Source organism: Capsicum annuum, chromosome 12 (genome assembly GCF_002878395.1).
Source record: "Capsicum annuum cultivar UCD-10X-F1 chromosome 12, UCD10Xv1.1, whole genome shotgun sequence".
Lineage (NCBI taxonomy): Eukaryota > Viridiplantae > Streptophyta > Magnoliopsida > Solanales > Solanaceae > Capsicum > Capsicum annuum.
The window spans coordinates 39131429-39139132 of record NC_061122.1 but is presented as its reverse complement, the minus strand read 5'-3'; the positions used below and the strand labels follow the sequence as shown (position 1 = coordinate 39139132).

The 7704-nt window shown below is 33.6% G+C and overlaps 1 long non-coding RNA gene across 1 annotated transcript; it reads left to right on the top strand.

Moving 5' to 3' along the window:
• Positions 1-1543: 1543 nt before the first annotated feature.
• LOC124889521 lies at positions 1544-6226 on the top strand. Its single transcript, XR_007048575.1, has 2 exons — positions 1544-2316; positions 2440-6226. It is a non-coding gene; the product is annotated as an uncharacterized LOC124889521 (long non-coding RNA).
• Positions 6227-7704: the final 1478 nt, after the last annotated feature.

Sequence of the window (7704 nt, the reverse complement as noted above, 5' to 3'; positions counted from 1 at the left end):
ATTTTTAGAATCGTCCGATCAAAAGATCGGATGGATAACAATGAGTCAACAAAATACGCGTCTTTCCCTTAAAAAATTAAGTCGAAACCCATACGCAGCCTCCTAAAGTACGCACCATTTTTCACTTAGACACCTCAAGTGGACAGTGTTCCATTTTGGCAGCTCAAACGGCCTTCAAGTGTGTCACTTTGACACGTTTTGCTGAATCAGTAAAATAATTTTAGTGCGCGAAATACACTTTCTGCTGAGGTGGAAAGTGACGGATAAAATGTGGACACGTATCATTTTTGTCCAAATAATTTATAAATAGTTAATTTTGAATAAAAATACCCAAATAATTTATAAATAATTAATTTAAATAAAAAATACCCCCTCCCCCTAACCTACTCACCCCACCAATCTTTTTCTTCAAATACCCCACCCACCCACCCGCCACCCTCACCCCACCTACCCCACCAGTCCACCCACACACCCCCACCCCACCAATCTTCTTCTTAAAACACCCCACCCACCCTTCACCCTTCACCCCCACCCCACGCACCCCGCTAATATTTTCTTCAAACACCCCACTTACCCCGCCATTCTTCTTCCCCTCTTTGTTTTCTTCAAAGACCCCACACCCCCTCCCCACCCCCGCACCTCAGTCATCTTTAATATTTTTTCATCGATTTTATTTCGATTTTTAATTTTTTCTTCACTGATTTTAGTTGATTTTTATATTTTCTTCATGAATTTAGCTTCATTTTTTTTCATATTTGCTCCATCTATTTTGCTTCAATTTTTTGTATTTTAATTAATTTTTTTTATTAAAATTTTTCTTCTCAGATTTAGCTTTATTTTTTAATTCCTTTCATCAATTTTGCTTCGATTTTTAATTTTTCTTCACTGAATTTTCTTGGTTTTTATGTTTCGATTTTAATTTTTTTATTGATTTTGTTTAAATTCAATTTTTTCTTCATTGATTTAGCTTTATTTTTCAATTTTTCTTCATCAATTTTGTTTGATTTTTAGTTTTTCTTTGTTGATGTGACTTATTTTTTACTTTTCTTCATCAATTTTGTCCTTAATGATTAAAAAAAGGTGCCTATTATTTAATTTTTACGAACCTTTAAATGCGTATATAAATTTCTCTCAATAATTCTTACCATTAAATAAATTAAGATTGATAAAAATAATGGATAAAAATGTGAAAGAAGTATAAATTAATGGGCGTTGAGTTAATATATTATTTTTGGCAAGACAAACTTCTAAATATGTATTTAATTTTTAAATCTCTTACAATAATTTTTACCATTAAATAAGCTTAAAATTGATAAAAATGATGGATGAAAATAAAAAAAAAGGTATAAATTAGTGAAAATGAGTTAATATATTATTGGTGGGCCAAATTAGGCACCACATCAGTCAAAAAATAGCTTTTATGCGCTTTTATGGAGGTGTAATACATGCACCTGATTAACTCAGCAAAATGTACTAAAATGCAATACTTTATGACTACTTGAGATGTAAAAATAAAATAATATCCACTTAAGATAACTAAAGTGAAAAATAACGCTGTGATTTTGCCAAAAATTAAATACACGCACAACTTTTACAGTGAGCAGTCACCGATAAGTCCCCATCTTTCCTTTCATCGCTCTCCATTTTTCCCAATACGCCATGAAAAACCAGCGACCCACCATTCTCTTTCTTCTCCTTCCTCATTTTTCTCCCCCAAACGAGAAACCCCCTAAGCCCCGTAGCGGGCCGCCGTCTGCCGCCCTACTCAAGAATCGGCCTATTTTTCTCATGGCTTAACCCGTGACTCCAAAGAAATCAGCAAAAACAGTCCCAAATCGGTATAACAAACTATTGTTGATTTCAAATCCTCCATTAATGGCTTGGAAAGAGCTGAGATTTGGAGATCTTTTTTTTTGTAATTTGAATTCAAATTTCGTCCTCCCTCCTTCACGTTTTTTTTTTTTTTTTTTTTTAATTTCGAAGTTGCAAATCCGGTCTTTGAAGTCTGGATTTGGCACCTATAAATATGGTGTTTTCACCCCTATGGAGGACAAGGTTCAAGATTAGAGAGAAGCAAAAAAAATTAGTGAGAGTTTTTTTCAGATCATAGGAAAACAAGAAAAAATCAGCGAGAAAAAGCAAGTGATTGAGGAGAAAACGGGCAGAAATTTGTGAGGAAAAGAAAGGAAATTTTCAAGTTACTGGTATCGTTGGCTTTGTTTTATAATTTCTAGTCCAACCTTCAAGTCCCGTGGTTGAGTGAATAGCGGCAGGAAAAACCTTGACGTCTAGCCCAAGTTTGCTGCACCAGGAAAGGTGCGAATTCACCCCTTCTCATTTCTTTGTCGACTTTTTCTCTTCGTCACTTTTTTTAGTGTCGTTACATTTTTTGGACTGCATGGATAAATCAGTTTTGATTTTGAAAATATTATTTCACAGATCGCAAAATGATGGGTATATGAACGTGTGGCCCTGTGCGGGTTTCAATCGGTTTGATTTTGTTGCTATTTGTTCACACTCAATAGGCATGATGTGGTTTAAATTTTGTATTGATTAAATTGTTACTCGATGGATGGATATGGATTTTAATTCTGAATTTTTTTATGTTGTATTGGATCAGTAAATACGCGATTATGTTATTTTTGATTCAAAATCATATTAGTGTTGGTGTTCTTTGTTTCGGGCTCGGGCTGCAGTAAAATTTAATGTCGTTTTTCAATTTTTCTTTTTTTGGATCTTCTTCTTTTAAAAAGAAATGTAACGTTCCTTCAAATTCCCTTTTCCATAATCGTAATGAAGTCCGCTGAAATTGTATCAAGATCCGGATGGAATGATTGAAATGTCGTTGGGAGTGTTCGGAGACAAGGACTTCAAACATTTTTTATTGTGTGACGGGTTGCGGTGGAAGAGAGATTGTCATTTGTTGACAATGTCACGGGAAACATTCTGGGGGGGACGTGTCCTTCCCTCACCTCGTACGAACGTAAAGCCCCCATTAGTGAGTGTTGGAAGTTGGTTTCGTGAATATAGATAGAGGTTTGATTGGATTAATTTACATTGTCATATTCCTGCACTTTGAAAGAAATTTTTTTAAATTGGGAGCTGCTCTTAATTACCCTTGGGTAAAAATGATAACTTTGGCTGGATAGTTTGAAACATGGGAGGACTGTTGGTTTTTATGTGCATGATCGCTCCAGTTGGATGAAAATTTGTTTGAGTTCATATTCAATCTTATTTACTTTGGACTGCACAACCAGGTCACCGATTGCATTATTTTCATTACTCGTTTATATCACTTAAATTAGTTACTAATCCTTATTTCCTTTTATCTTTTTATGTGAACGCGGGAGTTGGAGTTCCAACGGAACTCATTTTGACCCAACATCGAGTTAATCGCTACTAGAATCGCAGACCTTCGGTATTGCGTATTCTTGAAAACTCAAGCCCGTTAGGAGTCTAGTATCTCTTAGTCTCTTTTCTTTGTTTAATATCCGTGCTATGTTGTTATTTTTTTTGAAGACTCGAAACAGTAATTAGTTATGATTGGTTATTGGAATTTTGTTGTTTATTGTGTTTTTATTGATTAAGAGTTTGCAATTTTCCATCGAAATAAAATTAATGTCCTTGCCTTTTTTCGCAATTCTCGCATGACTAGTTAAAAGGATTTCTTCTTTAAATAAAAGGAACTTTAACAATATTAATATTGGACTAATTATTTACTTTCCCAGTAATATTTATTTAAAATAACAAGCGTTACAATCTCCACGTTTTCTTCGAAAATTAATATTATTTTTTATGAATAGCTAAAACTCAAACTTCACTTAGGGATACTGTTTATCAATGTTCATCAATATTAAATACTGTTTATCAATGTTCATCAATATTAATCCATTTGAATAGACAAAATTTTATCAACACTTTACTTGGCTTTTATTGTCCCCTTTTTTACTATTTTCAATTGTCTAGATTTAATTAAAAGGAAAAATTCAAAAAAAGCTTTTACAAAAAAATGGAAAGGTACATGCCATATTTGTCTTTTTAACGGGTCGTTTGGTAAAGTGTATAAGAATAATGCTGAATAAGGTGTATTAGTAATGCTTGTATTATTAATGTAAGTATTAATAATGCTGGTATTATTTATACATACATTATCTTTTACGTAATCTTTGGTTTGATATATTAAAGATAATATATATTTATATAATTTTTATAAAAGTATGTTTGTTTACCAAATTACCCTTCCTTAGTCCTTCCTTGAATTCTTCCTTGTATGTTGTATTTTCACCCGTGCAAGACTAGCAGTAGTTATACTCTGGAGAAATGGAAAATCTACTTTTCATTTCTTCTCTGAATTCAAAAATTCTGACAATGAAATCAAAGGAATTGTAGCTGGAAAAGGGAAGAACTCAGAAAATAAAAATAATCAAGTGGAATAGCCCTTACAGAGCTGAAATAGTTGAAAAAATAGGTGGATTTCGAAAGATGGAGTTTTATTAAAGCCACCGCATCGATTGAGGAAGAAAAAGATAGATGGGTTTACTCTATACACGAAAGAGGAGTTGGGTATTAGGAAGTCTAATGTTCGAGGTACCCACTTTAACTTTTGATTGTAATTGTTGTTTTTAGTTGTGTTGGGATACAAAGAAATCATTGGCCACATATGTATTTCATATTATCTATTGGTTATGCATCTACTTGTTTCCGATAAGGAGGAGAAAGATCGTTACTTCTTAAAAATAAAGAATGATTCTGCAAGATCTTGTTAAATTTTGATCTTGTATTTGACATGTTTTGTGAATTGGTAATGGGAGTTGCAAGATAGAGTTGCAAAGGCGAAGGATCGTAATAATAAGATCATTAAGATTCGCAGGGAGATAGTAGACTTCCATGGGGAGTGTGTTTTGCTGAAAATTATAGTGCCCTCAACTATGTTCATAATTTCGAGTTCTTTCTCAACTATGCTCATAATTTTGAGTTCTTTCTTTGAATGTGAAAATTAGTTACACCTTAGAATTTTACGGGCGCCTCTAAGAAGTCTCTGTAAATGCGCAAGACTTAACATTTCAGGCTTTTGTTGTACTTTTGTATCTACTGTGATTGTCTGATTATTGTGCACCAAGATGGTGACTTCATAAGTCACTTTATAATCTCATATGTAGCGATGAGCATTGACAGATGTAGCTCTTTGGCAATGGGTTCATCTCAAGTTCTTTCAATGTGGTCTATACATGAAATATTTGTAAACCGGCTATAATTTCAACTAATATTACATCTAAATCCATAATATTATTTGTACGAGTTCAATGCTAAAAACCTTAAAGATCGAACTTGATTCGGTGATGATCCAATCTGATCTATTTTTATTTTATCTTATATCTTATTAGTGCAGACTGTTAGATGGGGTCAGCTATGCCTTTGAGGTGTTGCCGATGAGTAGATTCTTCTGCTCTGGCTCGAGAATGTTTTCTAGGTAGTCATTTAATTCATTTCTGCTATGGCATCAATAGCTTGGAAAAAGAGAAAAGGTTGTCTCGGGTATTTGTGTGTTGAAATAATTTTCTTCCTCACTCTTCACATTTGATCATTCTGAATGTTAGTGTTATCATTGAACGATGAATATGCTGCAAATTTCACGTTCTTACGAGAGTACCTTTCCCTTTCCTAAAATACAGGGATTAGCAGTGTCTATGGATTCTTCGCTGCTGCTTTCCTAAAATACACTGCTGCTTGCAGTGTCTCTAGATGCTTCTCCTAACTTCTATTTGCTTAGTTTTATGTTAGCTTTTAACATATGTTTCCTTCCTTCTTTCTTTCGTCTATACAGATGAGTGGGATTTTCCTTAACCAAATTCAGAAGGTGGAGAAGAAAATCGGATTGTGATTATTGCAAAGAGGTGCATCATCCCCTCTGAGTTGAGCTATATTAGAAATAACATCTTCGCCTTATTGTATTAGTACTGTTTACGCTCGCTCTTTACTTTCAGTTTTTTCATGCCTTCAAAGTGAAATGGTGCTTTAAGATTTCTCTGGTGATTGATACATTGAGTCGCGAAAGGAAATTTAGGTTAGTCATTTGGTCTATTCAATATTCCTACCAATTTAGTTTTGGAAAGGACTACTTTTATCCAAAATTAGATGGAAAGATTCTTTTAGCTGAATAATCTATGTACTTCAAAAACTATCTTGAAGTAGGTATTCTGGAGTTCTACACCAGTTTTGGCTTGCCCTCTTGATCTTGATCTTGTTACCTAACTATGGTGATGTTTAAATGGTTAAATTTCATTTTTTAGCATCCATCTTGGTATGTGCTATTGAGTATTGGAGTAAAAATGCTTCAATATGTTGTGCTTCATTAGATTGTTATATCTCTTGTGTATGCAAAAAAGATGTAAAATCATGTTCATGAATATGATCTTTCATTCTTTCATGCATTGTAATGCATAATTCTATGGCATGATGGTCAAGTTACTAAACAAAATTATTTCTGTATTTCTTTTCATATCCGACATAGATGCGGAAACATTTTTAAAGGGTCTGAGCAAAATATTTACTTGAGGCAATATGATTAGTAGGAGAAAAGAAACATCTAAGCAGTATATCAACAAGTGCCACGACAAATGAAATCCATCCCTCATAATCATTAGGACAAAGAGAATTCAAATATAGTTCAATTCTAAGTCTCTTGATCTTACAAGTTCCACGACAGATTAACACTTGATTTACAAAGGCCAAATACTTCTCATAGGGAAAGAAACCTGCAGTACTAAAATAAAGCTCTTGAACATTAGTCCACAGGCGCTGCTAGTTAGTTACCATCAGCGTTAAAATAAAGCTCTTGAACATTGGGTTGCAAAGACTCTCGAGCTCTTTCATTTTTTCCTCAAACTTATCAGCCTCAACAAGTTGGTTACCATCGAGCTATTAGATGGCTTGCTCAATGGCAATATTGGTGTTTCTGGGAATGAATACAGTCATGACACCTCCAGCAGTTTCCAAACCAAATGATAGACGGGTAACATCCAACAACAAAAGGTCCTAATAGAGTCGAGCACTTTTTTACTTGTTAAACCCAAGAAAACTTGAGCTTCAGCTATTCAATTTTAGACAACAATTTAGCCATGCACTTCTAAACTAATTTCTAGTGAAAATATTCATTGAAGCAAACTTGTTGCACAACCATCAGATAAAAATTATACACTGATCAGAAAGTTAAATTTCAAAGTAGAGGAGTTTCTTCAAAGTTAAGAGTAGTAGATAAAAAGAAAATGGTTATACTTCCCCTCTAATTGTCATAGCAGCTATCAAATTGCACCATAGAATCTAGAAGTCAAATGGCTACAAAGAGAACTTGAATAACTGTAATAGCAGTTATAAAATTACATATACACTTAACATTTGTTCTAGAGTTGAAATATTTAACAAACATTAGTTACACAAAAATTTAGCATTCTTAGGTCCATAGCAATAACTAGAGGTGTCAAAAAATGAAACTATTGTCATACTTTAGAATTGTTAATCAAGCAAAAATGATCAAACTAGTGCCGCCACTTATATCCATAAGTTTTGCATACTTCAAAGTTCATCATGGACAACCATCCACACCATTGTGTTGCGCTCATCTTCACCCATACTTAAAAATAACTTTATTTTTTTATCATCTTTACAGAGAACCGTTGCAGCTTTGATACACTGTTGTACAGTGTA